Genomic DNA, 12,710 nt, shown 5'->3' on the forward strand with positions numbered 1-12,710 from the left:
GTTGGTTGGATGGTGTCACTGACTCGGTGGACATGAATTTGAGCAAGCTCAGGGAGCTAATGAAGAACAGGGAAGCCTGGTGTGCTGCAGCCCATGGGGTCACAGAGAGTCGGGCACGACATGGCAACCAAACAGCAACAAGCAAGCCAAACCAAACTGGGTCCAAAAGGTAAAAATGATACCAACAGCCCTTTTCACACCGGTTAATGGTTCAAGAATACGCCAAATACCCTCATCCACAAGCCAGGTTCCAGCTCCCCCTCCCCCTCCTCCAGGTTCCTGGGCCCAGTTCTGAGTCCGAGTGGCCCATAGGGACCTTACCTACCACAGTTCCATCCTCGCTGCCACACCACTCCAAATAAACAGACAATTGAACAACAAACCAGCATGTTTACCAGCTGCTGAAAGTTTCTTCCTGTGTCTTTCACCTATTTTATTTATTTTTTTAATGAACTTTTATTGGGGGATAGTTGCTTTACAATGTTGTGTTAGTTTCTGCTCTAGAGCAACGCGAATCAGCTCTGGGCGTACGCGTATCCCCTCTGTTTTGGATTTCCTTCCCATCTAGGCCAGCACAGAGCACTGCGCAGAGTTCTCCGTGCTCTGCAGTCAGTTCTCATTAGTTACCTATTTTATACATACTGGTGCGTGCGCGTCAATCCCAGGCTCCCAATCCATCCCACCCTCTCCCCTCTTTCACCTAGTTTCTCATTTCAGTTGAGCTGTGTTGCACAGACCCCTTGCATCAGCTATCTAATGCTGTGTAACAAAGCACCTGCAATTCAGCAATGAAAACAACAGGCGTTTCTTACCTGGTCATAGTCCAGGCATGACCCCCCCTCGCCCCGGGCCCTCTGAGGCTGCAGCATCTCACCAGCCTGGAACCCAGGGTGTCAGCCGGGCTGCCTTCTCATCCAGAGGCCTAACTGGGGCAGGACCCACTTCCAAGCTCATCCAGACTGTTGGCAGAATTCATCTCCTTTCAGCTGAGTGATGTCGACTGGAGGCCCCCCTCAGGTCCTTGCTGGGTTCCTTACTAGGTGAACTTCCAGAATACAGCCCCTTATTTACAAGCCAGCAAGGAGACGCTCCAGTGTGTGCTAGCAAGACAGTCTTAGACACATATCCTACTGTAGTCATGGGGGTAACACCCCACCCCTTCCCTATATCCTGTGCGTTCTAAGCAAGTCACAAACTCCACCCATTCTCAAGTTCAAACAAGGCATGAACTTGCAGCACAGTAGGGTCTGCCTGCCACATTCCCCACAAGGAGATTTTGAATCTGTTGCAGGGAGGACCCTTGGGGAAGAGTTCTGGGGTGCCACACTGTCAGGATCAGGGGAGACGTGCAGGGTTTGTGCCCTGGCAGGCTCTCAGATTCACAGTCACTTTGCCCAGAAAGGCAAAAGACATTTGTCATGGTAAGATCAAAAAGCCACAGCACAGCCAAAGCTTTTGCCATGTATGGTTATGTGCAATATTCATGGTGGCCCTGAGTTGTGCAGTGCACACCTGTGCAACTGTCCTTGGCGGCCCTGAGTCACATCTGCAGTTGAGAGGCTTCTTCAGAGCTGAGCCTCACTGAGGATTAATATCTGGTCCGACTCCAGTTCCACCAACGGACCGTATGTCTGTGCAGCTGAGTTTACTTAACACTACACCCTCTTTCCCAGCTAGTCCTTGACTTTCCTATTCCTCCAACACATCCAGAAAGCTTGAAATATTTTCTCTGGAACTTTTGACTGTTTTCACCCAAGGCGATCCAACATTCACAGCTTCTGGGAGTTTGTTTCTTTTCTCACACTGCTGGGTCGGTCTCTAGAAATGGCGCATCTGTGAGTTGGCATCCCCATTGAAAACTTTGATCTCTCCAGAGCAACGGGCGTCACGGCCGTCATGCTGTGGGGATGGCCCACCCTCATAAAGCGCTTTGGCTCCAGTGTCTCAGTGACATAAAACCTCAAACTGTTAAATTAATTCCCAGACATCTTTGCTATTGTTTGCTGTCTCATTTGTGTCCGACTCTTTGTGGCCCCATGGACCATATAGCCCCCCAGGCTCCTCTGTCCATGGGATTTCCCAGGCAAGAATACTGGAGTGGGTTGCCGTTTCCTTCTTCAAGGGACCTTCCCGACCCAGGGATCAAACTTGCCCCTCCTGCATTGGCAGGCAGATTCTTCACCACTGGGCCACCTGCAAAGCCCCTAGACGTCTTTGGCACAACCCAAGACTGCTTTTCCATTAACAGTAAACAGAATTTCAGGACAGCGATCCCTTTCCTTCTGTCATCCTTAGTTCTTGTAATTCGTGACACCGCTGCCCACGTACAGAGCACTCGTGTTTTCCGTGTTTCCCCCAACGGTCCTCTAAGGCGGGTGGCTCAGACGGTAGGGCGCCTGTCTGCACTGCAGGAGACCTAGGCTCAATCCCTGGGTCGGGAAGATTCCTTGGAGGAGGAAATGGCAACCCACTCCAGTACTATTGCCTGGAAAATCCCATGGATGGAGGAGCCTGGTAGGCTACAGTCCATGGGGTCCAAAGAGTCAAACACGACTGAGTGACTTCACTTTCACTTTTCACTTAAGGCAACTACTATTATAAATACAAATTCACAGAAGAAAAGACAACAAACTTTGGCTTGGAGAGGCTCAGACTCTTGTGAAGGGAAGGTTGAGTTGGGACAGCGAGGTCTGCCTGGCACAGGGCCTGCTCTACCTGCGGGACAGCCATACCTGCGTTTATGAGAGCAGTCCCTCACCTGGGCCCACATGGGCAGCACCCCGGGGCTCCCTCCACCCTCTGGTGCCTGGTTAATGCTGACACTCCTCTCTCCAACCTGCATGAACATGGGCCGCTGGGACTTGCACACGGCCCATCACCAGTGGGTGGAAAACCAGGCGGGACGCCTTTGGTTTTCATGGTGGATTTATAGCCCTCCCTGGCGCAATGATTTCTGCCAGCTTTAACTTTTTCTTTGACATACGTGATGCCAAATGAAAACAGACTGAGTAAAAAAGTGGCTCTCAATTTCCCAAGCAAAATTTCCATTGTGACTTTGCTCACACGGAGTCCTGCTCTTCCATAGCTTTCATGCAGCCACCTTTGACCCAGGACAGGAGCCCTGCTGGCCAAGGGCACTGCCCCCACCATATGCCCGCACCCATGGTTTCCTCCTCCTGGCATGGGCTCTGTGCCCTCTCCTGGGTCTGCAAACCTACCCAACCCTTGGCCTCCATCCACTCTTGCCTGTCCTGCTTCTGAGGAAGAAAGGGGGGACGCTTGCAGAGACTCTACAAGCAGCGAAGATCAAGAAACTCCCTGCTTTCAGCGCCCCGGCAGAGGCGGGGCAGGTGCGCGAGTGCGGCTGTTGGAAAGCCTGGCCCCCGGTGCTGGGGTTCATTTCAGGAAGGTGAGGAGCCAAAAGACTCAGTTCCTTGAGCCCTGGCCTTAGACAAGAAATGCATTCTCTTGCTCAAAACTTCTCACCACATGTCCAGTCCTACAAACCTGTGATCCCACAAAGGGCCACGTGTCCAGTCCTACGAACCCCTGACCCCACGAAGGGCCACGTGTCCAGTCCTACGAACCCCTGACCCCACGAAGGGCCACGTGTCCAGTCCTACGAACCCCTGACCCCACGAAGGGCCACGTGTCCAGTCCTATGAACCCCTGATTCCAAGAAGGGCCCTTTGTGCCTTCCAGGGCCATGGTTGGGGGACCAGCCCTGTCTCGGGTGCCCTTGAATTCTTCAGCCCTTCTCCTCCCTGCGCTCCCCAAACCCCCTCCTCACGCTCAGCCGATGACTGGATTCCTGGTCACTGACACACGCAGGGAACATTCACATGCCCCACACAGATCCACCTGTGCGGGCCACGTGCCCTGCCTTCCCCAGCACTGCAGTGGGCTGGCCACGCTTCTGTCCAAAGCCTCACCTTCTCCTGTTAAGGACATCCCATAAGCAACGACCCTCTGCTTCTCTCTGGCACCCTCAGTGTTTCCCTCTCTAATGGGACGACTCCTACTGATAGCCTACAAATAAACTGCAAAACCTCCCACCCTTAACAAACCCTCACTAGAAAACCCCCTAGGTCTCCCTTTGGTTACCCTAGACCTCCACTATCCTTTATAGAACATCCCTCTGAAGCTTTTTCTGACTTGACTGTCTCCAGCTCCTTGCCTCTGTTCTCTCTTGAAGCCACACAAGGCAGGCTTGCATCTCCACCACTCCCCTGAAATAGTTCCTGCAGGGACACCAGTGATTTCGCTGTGGTCAGTTATCACATCAGCTCACTTGACCAACCAGAGACTTCCAGTGCAGTTTTCTCACCTCTGTGAAGCTTTCAAGGCGTCGTAGCCTCTTGTTTCTTCTCCCGTTTCACTGGTCACTCCATCTCGGTCTCCTTTCCTGGACCTTCTTCATCTTACCACCTTCTAAACTTTGAAGTGCCCCAAGGCTTGGTCCTTAATCCCCTTGTGGATCTGCACTCAGTTCATGGTGATCTCAGTTGTTCTCACAGAGCTGCATGCATGATGCTAAGTCACTTTAGTACTGTCCAACTCTTTGCGGCCCTCGGGACTGTAGCCCGCCAGGCTCCTCTGTCCACAGGATTCTCCAGGCGAGAATACTGGAGATTCCCTTCTCCAGGCGATCTTCCCAACCCAGGAATCGAACCTGCATCTCTTGTATCTCCTGCATTGGCAGATGGATTCTTTACTGCTGGCACCACCTGGGAAAGCCCCCTGATCCAGTCTGCTGCTGCTAAGTCGCTTCAGTCGTGTCCGACGCTGTGCAACCCCATAGACAGCAGCCCACCATGCCTCCCTGTCCCTGGGATTCTCCAGGCAAGAACACTGGAGTGGGTTACCATTTCCTTCTCCAATGCATGAAAGTGAAAAATGGAAGGGAAGTCGCTCAGTCGTGTCCGACTCTTAGCAACCCCATGGACCGCAGCCTACCAGGCTCCTCCGTCCATGGGATTTTCCAGGCAAGAGTACTGGAGTGGGGTGCCATTGCCTTCTCCTCTGATCCAGTCTAACAAGTCTTAAAAGCAAGACCCAGGAGAATCTATCTGTTTCCAACATGGGGTGTAAGTGCATCCTGGAACAAAGCTAAGGATATTTCTAGGACTACAGAGTATCTACCACTTGACAGCTTGAAATTCACAGTATCAGGCTTCCGAGCAAAAATTACCAGGGGTGCAGAGAAACAGGAAAATATGACCCTGATGTGAACAAAACCAATGAATAGAAACCGATGGGCAGTTGATGCCCATGTTAGGATTACTAGGCAGGAATACTTAGAGAGCTGTCCTGATTAGTGCCGGTGATCAATTTATCCCCTCCCAGCTCCAAATTCACCCTTCAGTACCGGCTCTGCAGTGGTGCAAGAATTCTTGAAGCCTTTCGCCTCTACCAGTGAACACAGTGTTAAGTCCCCAGTAGAGGGTGCTACAGGGACACATGAAGAGGAGCTCGCCTGCCTGCGCGGCTGTCTGATGGGCCGGCAGGGTGACGCTCTGCTCCCAGCATGTACTGAGAACACAGGGCTGCTCAGCAGCCTTGCAGCCTGGCCTGGCGACAGTTTCCCTGTGGTCCCCCTGGTACAGACACCACGCTCTCCATGCCTCCTGGCCCACCAGCATGCTGATTCCTTCTTTTCACCTTCTGGTCCCTCACCACGTCTTACCTGGGTCCACCTGCACCCTGGAGGATTCCCGCTAGCCCCACTTGCTCTGTGTGCCTGTGTGCCTGGCCATTCGTAGCTGATGGCTACCTATTCTCAGCTGGACCTCTGGAGGATAGCTTTCTGCGAGCTCTGTGACCGCAGACCCGTTCTGACAAGGAGGAACCAGCAAACCTGTCCAGTATCCAGTGGCCTGCACCTACAACTTCTCCAGCTAGGTCCAAACCCCAGTAGCGACGGGCATGCCCAGCACCCAGATGTTGATTTCTAATACCATTCTCCAAGAAAAGGAAGAAAGCTCTTTGGTTGGTGGCGCCGGTGGTAAAGAACGTGCCTGCCAATGCAACAGATGTAGGAGATGCGGGTTTGATCCCGGGGTCAGGAAGATCCCCTGGAGGAGGGCATGGCAACCCACTCCAGTATTCTTGCCTGGAGAAACCAATGGACAGAGGAGCCTGACAGGCTATAGTGCATAGTGTCCCACAGAGTCAGACATGACTGACATGATTTAGCACACATATCCTTTGCCCCAGGTGTTAACTATTGCCTTGCTGCTGCTGCTGCTAATTCGCTTCAGTCGTGTCCGACTCTGTGCGACCCCATAGACGGCAGCCCACCAGGCTCCCCTGTCCCTGGGATTCTCCAGGCAAGAACACTGGAGTGGGTTGCCATTTCCTTCTCCAATGCATGAAAGTGAAAAGTGAAAATGAAGTCGCTCAGTCGTGTCCGACTCTTCCTGACCCCATGGTCTGCAGTCTACCAGCCTACCAAAGACTGGCAACAAGTCTGAACAAGACTCAACAACAAAGCGAGAAGTCAGGAAGCACTGATCCCAAGGAGCAGGTGAATCTCAACGAGCGCAGTTGGAATCTGTGGGGCCCCTATGTGCTGGTCCTACCCCCTGCTTCCCAGGCCCGCAGGAGCCGGAACACTAGAGAGACTGAAACATAAGCAGACCAGGGGCAGCCTGGGTACAAAACCAGAACTCTGGCCACAACCTGTAGCGGCAGCCCAGAACCCTGACCCGCTCTGTCCATGGGATTTTCCAGGCAAGAGTACTGGAGTGGGGTGCCATTGCCTTAGGCAGCAACAATTTGTCTGTAAATATTTTTGACAAATGCCCCCTACATGGTGGTTTAAGCCCCAGGGCCAAGGTGCAAGCCAGGAAATAAGGATAAATCATTTGAACTTGTCTTTCAGGGAGTTAGTTACCAGACAAGTCAAAAGAGGATAATTCTTTATGAAGATCTGTTCTTTCCCTGCTGGGAACATGGGCTGTTATTTTTATGGAAATCAAGAAAGACCAACCAATGAAAAGAGCAAAGCCTCCATTAAAGCATACAATAAGTAGAGAGTATAGACAGATAATAACAGACACGCATACACATATGTCCATTCCATCGTATTAATTATATTCAGCTATATTTAGGAATAGGTAGTGTAATTATTAATAAGTGTAAGGTTTTTTTTTTTTTTCGCCCATTCTGAGAGGCCTGTGGGATCTCAGTCCCCAACCAGGAATCAAACCCACACCCCATGTAATGGAAACGTGGAGTCCTAACCACTGGATCTCAAGGGAAGTCCTTAAGTGCAAGTTGTTATGTTTTAAACATCTCTTTAAAAAAAAAACAAAAACGTATCTACTCAGAGCTGGCTGTAGAAAGAGGGCCAGCTGCCATTACTTGTGTTTGCAAAGACTCAAAGGCAGGCAGGGCTTCCCAGGTGGCTCAGCTGGCAAAGAACCTGCCTGCCAGTGCAGGAGACACAGGTTCGATCCCTGGATCAGGAAGACCCCCTGGAGATGGTAATGACAGCTTGCTCCAGTACTCTTGCCTGGGAAATTCCATGGACAGAGGAGCCTGGTGGGCTGCAGTCCATAGGGTCGCAAAGAGTTGGACATGACTGAGTGTGCACACACGAGCATTCACAAACACACACACAAAGGCAGGCAGAGGCAAGAGGGCTTTCTGCTGGGAGACAGGAAGCCTCCAGAGTGCCTGCTGGGGCCATGGGCCTTGGGTGGCCCACGTGATGAGTGTATTTGGCTCTCTCTGATTGGTCCTGAACTGGACGTGGGGACAAAATTTAGGGAAGCTGTCAGTTATTCATCCGGTCCTGGCCATTTGAGGCAGATTGTTATGGAAGTAATTGTTTCGATTCCTAGAATGAAAACAATCCCATTCCTTGCAAGTCTGACTTAGAGCAGGCTATTTCCTGGGCTGTGTATTGTGGGCAGGGGGTCAGGGTCGTGGGCCGCCGCTACAGGTTGTGGCCAGAGTTTTGGTTTTGTACCCAGGCTGCCCCTGGTCTGCTTATGTTTCAGTCTCTCTAGTTTTCCGGCTCCTGCGGGGCTGGGGAGCAGGGGATAGGACCAGCACACAGGGACCCCACAGGTTCCAACTGCGCTCGTTGAGATTCACCTGCTCCTTGGGATCAGTGCTTCCTGACTTCTCGCTTTGTTGTTGAGTCTTGTTCAGACTTGTTGCCAGTCTTTGGTTAATTTCCAGAGTCTCATAAAATGGACTGTGTCTGTTTGGGCCAATTTTTTGCTGCTCTGTAGAAGCAGCAGAATTTCAGAGTTCCTCTCTCAATTTTCAGCCCAGTGACCTATGATATTCATTTTTAAAAGGCATGGAAAATGCTCATTTTATTAGTGGGCTGTTCTTTAGCGGTTAAGCACAGAGAAGAAGCCGACTCTTGACTCCATGCTGGAACTGTTCCTTTGACTTGTTTTTTATTGTTTCTGTTTTGTTATTCTAATCATTGGAGAAGGAAACGGCGACGCATTCCAGTATTCTTGCCTGGAGAATCCCAGGGACCGAGGAGCCTGGTGGGCTGCCATGTGTGTAGATGCACAGAGTCGGGCACGACTGAAGTGGCTTAGCAGCAGCAGCGGCAGCATTCTAATTATACATAATGGCCTGCCTCAGAGGACTCTGCCGCGCTCCTTGTTGTTCAGTCACTCAGTCATGTCTTTGTGACCCCGTGGACTGCAGCACGCCAGGCTTCCCTGTCCTTCACTCTCTCCCGGAGTTTGCTCAAACTCGTGTCCACTGACTTAGTGATGCCATCCAGCCATCTCATCCTCTATCATCCCCTTGGTGGTCTTTGGCCAATCATTGTGACTCAGAGTCCTTCCTAGGGGTGCATGCGTTGCTCAGCCAAGATGGAAGCCAGCGACGAGAATTCTGGGAAGTGGTCAGTCATGTGGTGTCTCCTTTTGACCTTTCCTGAACTCTTCCAGCTGGTGGTGGCTTATTAGTTCCGTGTTCCTCACCAGGAGCCCCTGTCGTAAAATAACTCACGCAAATGGTTACTCTGGTGCCCGGCCAGGGTGGGGCGGTTTCAGTCAGGGTGCTTCCCTCTAACACTGTAGCCCAGAGCGACTGTTGGTGTGTGAGTGTCAAGAGTGGAATTGTGTCCCCTCCAAATTCATGTTAAGTCCTAACTCCCCTGGAGCCTCACAACGTGACCTTAGAGATAGGGCTTTTACAGAGCTAGCTGCAATACTGTGAGGTCACTGGGGCGGGGCCCAGTCCAGCGTGCTTGGTGTCCCTGTAAGGAGGGGACATCTGGGCACAGAGGGATGATGGGAGGGCACGGGGAGGAGATGCAAGCTGGGAGAGAGGCAACCGACTCTGCCCACGCCCTGACCTCGGGCTCCCAGGCTCCCAGCTGAGAGACAAGGAATTTCTTCTGTTCAAGCCACGCCTTTTACAGTACTTTGTTTCATCGGCTCTAGAAAAGCTAATACAATATGCTTCTAAATACTTTCTGCTAGTGTGTAAACTTATCTCTATCCAAACAGACCATTTTGACACAACGTCATTATACTATTCAGGCAATTACGCCACTAAGTTTTCCATTTTGTGACAGACAATGGACACTTTTCCGTGCCAGGAGGTGCCTGTCCGCTGGTTCTGTGAGCAGCTGCCCAGGCTGGCTCGCTGATGCCCCCTATTTCCTCGAGGACCTGTGGGGGGAGACTTGGGTGGCTTCCAGGCTGGTGTTGCTGAGAACAGGCCAGCAGCGATGGGGCAATATTAACCTGTCCTCCCTCTGACATCCTGTGCGGCCTCTGACCAGCCCTGGGGACCCCTGTCCCTGGCAGCTGCTTCTCGGTGGTCCCCTCTAGCAATGTGGGCTTTTCCGTGCAGACCGTGTCTTTGAACCCTTCCCTGATCCAGACATCTACATTCTGAGAGGCAGAGAGTTTGTAATTTCCTGTACCCAAGTCATGCCTCTTGTCCATTAAGCTTACTTAAATATTTCATATGTCTTTCTCCCGGCCCCTTCCCCATGACACTGTGAAAAGGACTTCTTGATCACTTCTCAGCTGGTGTTGGGACATGAAACATGCCTATTGATTGTTTTCATACCGAGCAGCGTGTTCAGTTTTACTTGTCTGCGGTTTTCAGCTGCCTCGGGATCTGCACTGAGGCGCTGATCACGTGGCCTGGTCATGTTGCCTGGTCCTTTCTCTTGCCCGTTTCCTGTTCCTGGCGCGTGCCTTACTGAGTCAGCCGGAACTTCCAGAATAGTAGGCAGCCCTGATGGTGAGCGTGGGGGCCTCTGTGTCTTTCTCCCTCCTGTTCTCCGTGCTCTCCCTCCTCCCCCTCCACTGTAACCTGCCCTAGTGCTCCCTGGGTCTTCCTCCCGGCCTCTCACTTCCCTGCAGTGTGTGTCTGGGGACTGCCGTGAGGCAGACTGTCTTTTCTTGTAGAAAACCTCATGTTCAGAATTCTGTTGGACTTGACTGAACTGTATGCATAGCAGATGGAGGAGGAGCATTCATACGACCATGTAGACTTGACATAAAACTAATATATGATCTCTACTAGTCACCATCTACTTCAAAACAATTTTCTCTGTCTTCCTTATTTATTTTGGGGTGCAGCATGTGGGATCTTAGTTCCCCAACCAGGGATTGACCGTGTGCCCCCTGTATTGGGAGCACAGAGTCTTAACCATGGACCACCAGGAAAGTCCCTGCATTGCCTGTTTTTTTAAACCATCTGTTCAAGGAAGCCTTATGCTGCTTCATATTTGCTTCTCTAGTGAGTAGCAGCATTAAAATCATTTATTTGACACACGACCTGTGCTCAAGGTAAGGGTCAATCATGTTTAGAAGAGACCTTTGTATTGTCCTGAAGACAAAATAAAGTTTGGAAGGAAAATTCACTCAAAATCCTACCAGTCTGAAACAAAAATTATATTCACTTTGTTCATTTAGTTCCAGTCTCTGCCCATTTGTTGGTTTTTCAGAATGATGGTCATTGAATTTATACAATCTGAATGTTGATTGTTTATTCAATTTAATAAGTATGTTCAGGTTCTACATAATCTGCCTAACAATCAAGCGTAATCACAGTGTCATATTCTTGTAAACAAATGAGCAGTCATTTAGTTACCCTTCCCCCAATACTGAGCTTGCGGTTGCTTCCAAGTTCTGTAACAATGGATATTTTTGTGCCAGGGCTTTTTCTGCTTTTGGATTACTCACCAGGTCAGTCCCTAGAGTGGAATTACTGTGTCAAAAGATCTGAAGGCTTTTAGGATCTTTTTTTTTTTGCCCTACTAAAGGGTTGTGCTGGGTAAAACATCTGTCTACAATGCAGGAGACCTGGACTCAATCCCTGGGTCGGGAAGATCCCCTGGAGAAGGAAATGGCAATCCACTCCAGTACTCTTGCCTGGAAAATCCCGTGGACAGAGGAGCCTCGTAGGCTACAGTCCATGGGGTCGCAAAGAGTCTGACGCGACTGCGTGACTTCACTTCACTTTCTTTCAAAGGGCTGTGCTGGGTAAGGGCTGTGCTGGGTCTCCTAATGCCAGCAGAGCACGCAGTGGCCCAGGCTGCTCTGAACGGAGGCTCCTCCTCTTCAGAAGCAGGAACCACAGTGTGGCTGTCACTGGAGTTCTGCCATCAGATGTCAGTCACGAGGGTGTGGAGAGGAGTTCCTGGAATGTTGGTTCTTCACCCCAGTCTCTAGTGAGAGAGCCATGGCTGCAGGGGAGCGGCTGTCGCTGGAGGTGGGACTGCCCTGATGAACCAGGTGACTGCCTCAGGTGACCTTAGTGTGGCCCCGAGCCAGGGGGCGGGGTGCAGCGCAAGACACAGACCAAAGGACATCACCCTGGACTGTTACAGATGGTCAGAACACAGCGTAGTCACTCCAGATTGCGTTCCTGCCTTCTTCCCTCGAGAGTTTACATAAACTCTCATGGATATACATGTTCAGCCATGGTTTGTTTGGTTTTTTTTTAAGGGAAAACAGTGTTTTGTGGCTCTTTTTTCCCCCATAGCACTCACTGAAGTGCACGTGGTCAGATACTTAGAACAATGAAAACTACAGGTACTATACAACGTATGTAACACAGGCAGCAGTACCTCCCACAAGCACCGTCTGAGCAGCCTGCATCCCTGTGAACACGCCCTGGGCTGATGGCACCGGCCAAGTCCTCCAGGAAGGTTTCCTGAATGCCCAGATCCCAGGCTGCCCTTGAAGCCCCCAGCCACCATTCCTGGAATGCTTCCTGGAGGCACTGTGCATGAGCTTCCTATGGGTGCCACAGCCAACAAGGGTTTAAAACACGTATTTATTCTCTCAGGATTCTGAGAGTCAGAAATCGAAGATCAGGAGGTTGACAGGGCCCTGCTACTTCCAGAGGATTCAGGGGACTTGTGTTCCTGCCTTTCCCAGCTTCTGGGGGCCCCCCATACTCCTTGGCTCGGGCCCCTTCCTCGGACTCCTGCCTCTGCTTCCGCTGCCACGTCTGCCACCACTGACTCTGATGCCCTGAGTCTCCTGTAAGGACCCTGTGATTGTGATGGCCCCGCTGCGTAATCCAGGACCCTCTCCCCATCTTAGTCCATTTAGGCTGCAGTAACAAGACACCACAGCCTGGGTGGGCATACACAGCAGAAATGTATTTCTCATTGTTCCAGAGGCTGGAAGTCCAAGGTCAAGGTGTCAGCAGATTTGGTAATGGGTTCCACTTTCTGATTCAGAGGTGGCCACCTTCTC

Source organism: Oryx dammah, unplaced genomic scaffold, assembly GCF_014754425.2.
Source record: "Oryx dammah isolate SB20612 unplaced genomic scaffold, SCBI_Odam_1.1 HiC_scaffold_28, whole genome shotgun sequence".
NCBI lineage: Eukaryota > Metazoa > Chordata > Mammalia > Artiodactyla > Bovidae > Oryx > Oryx dammah.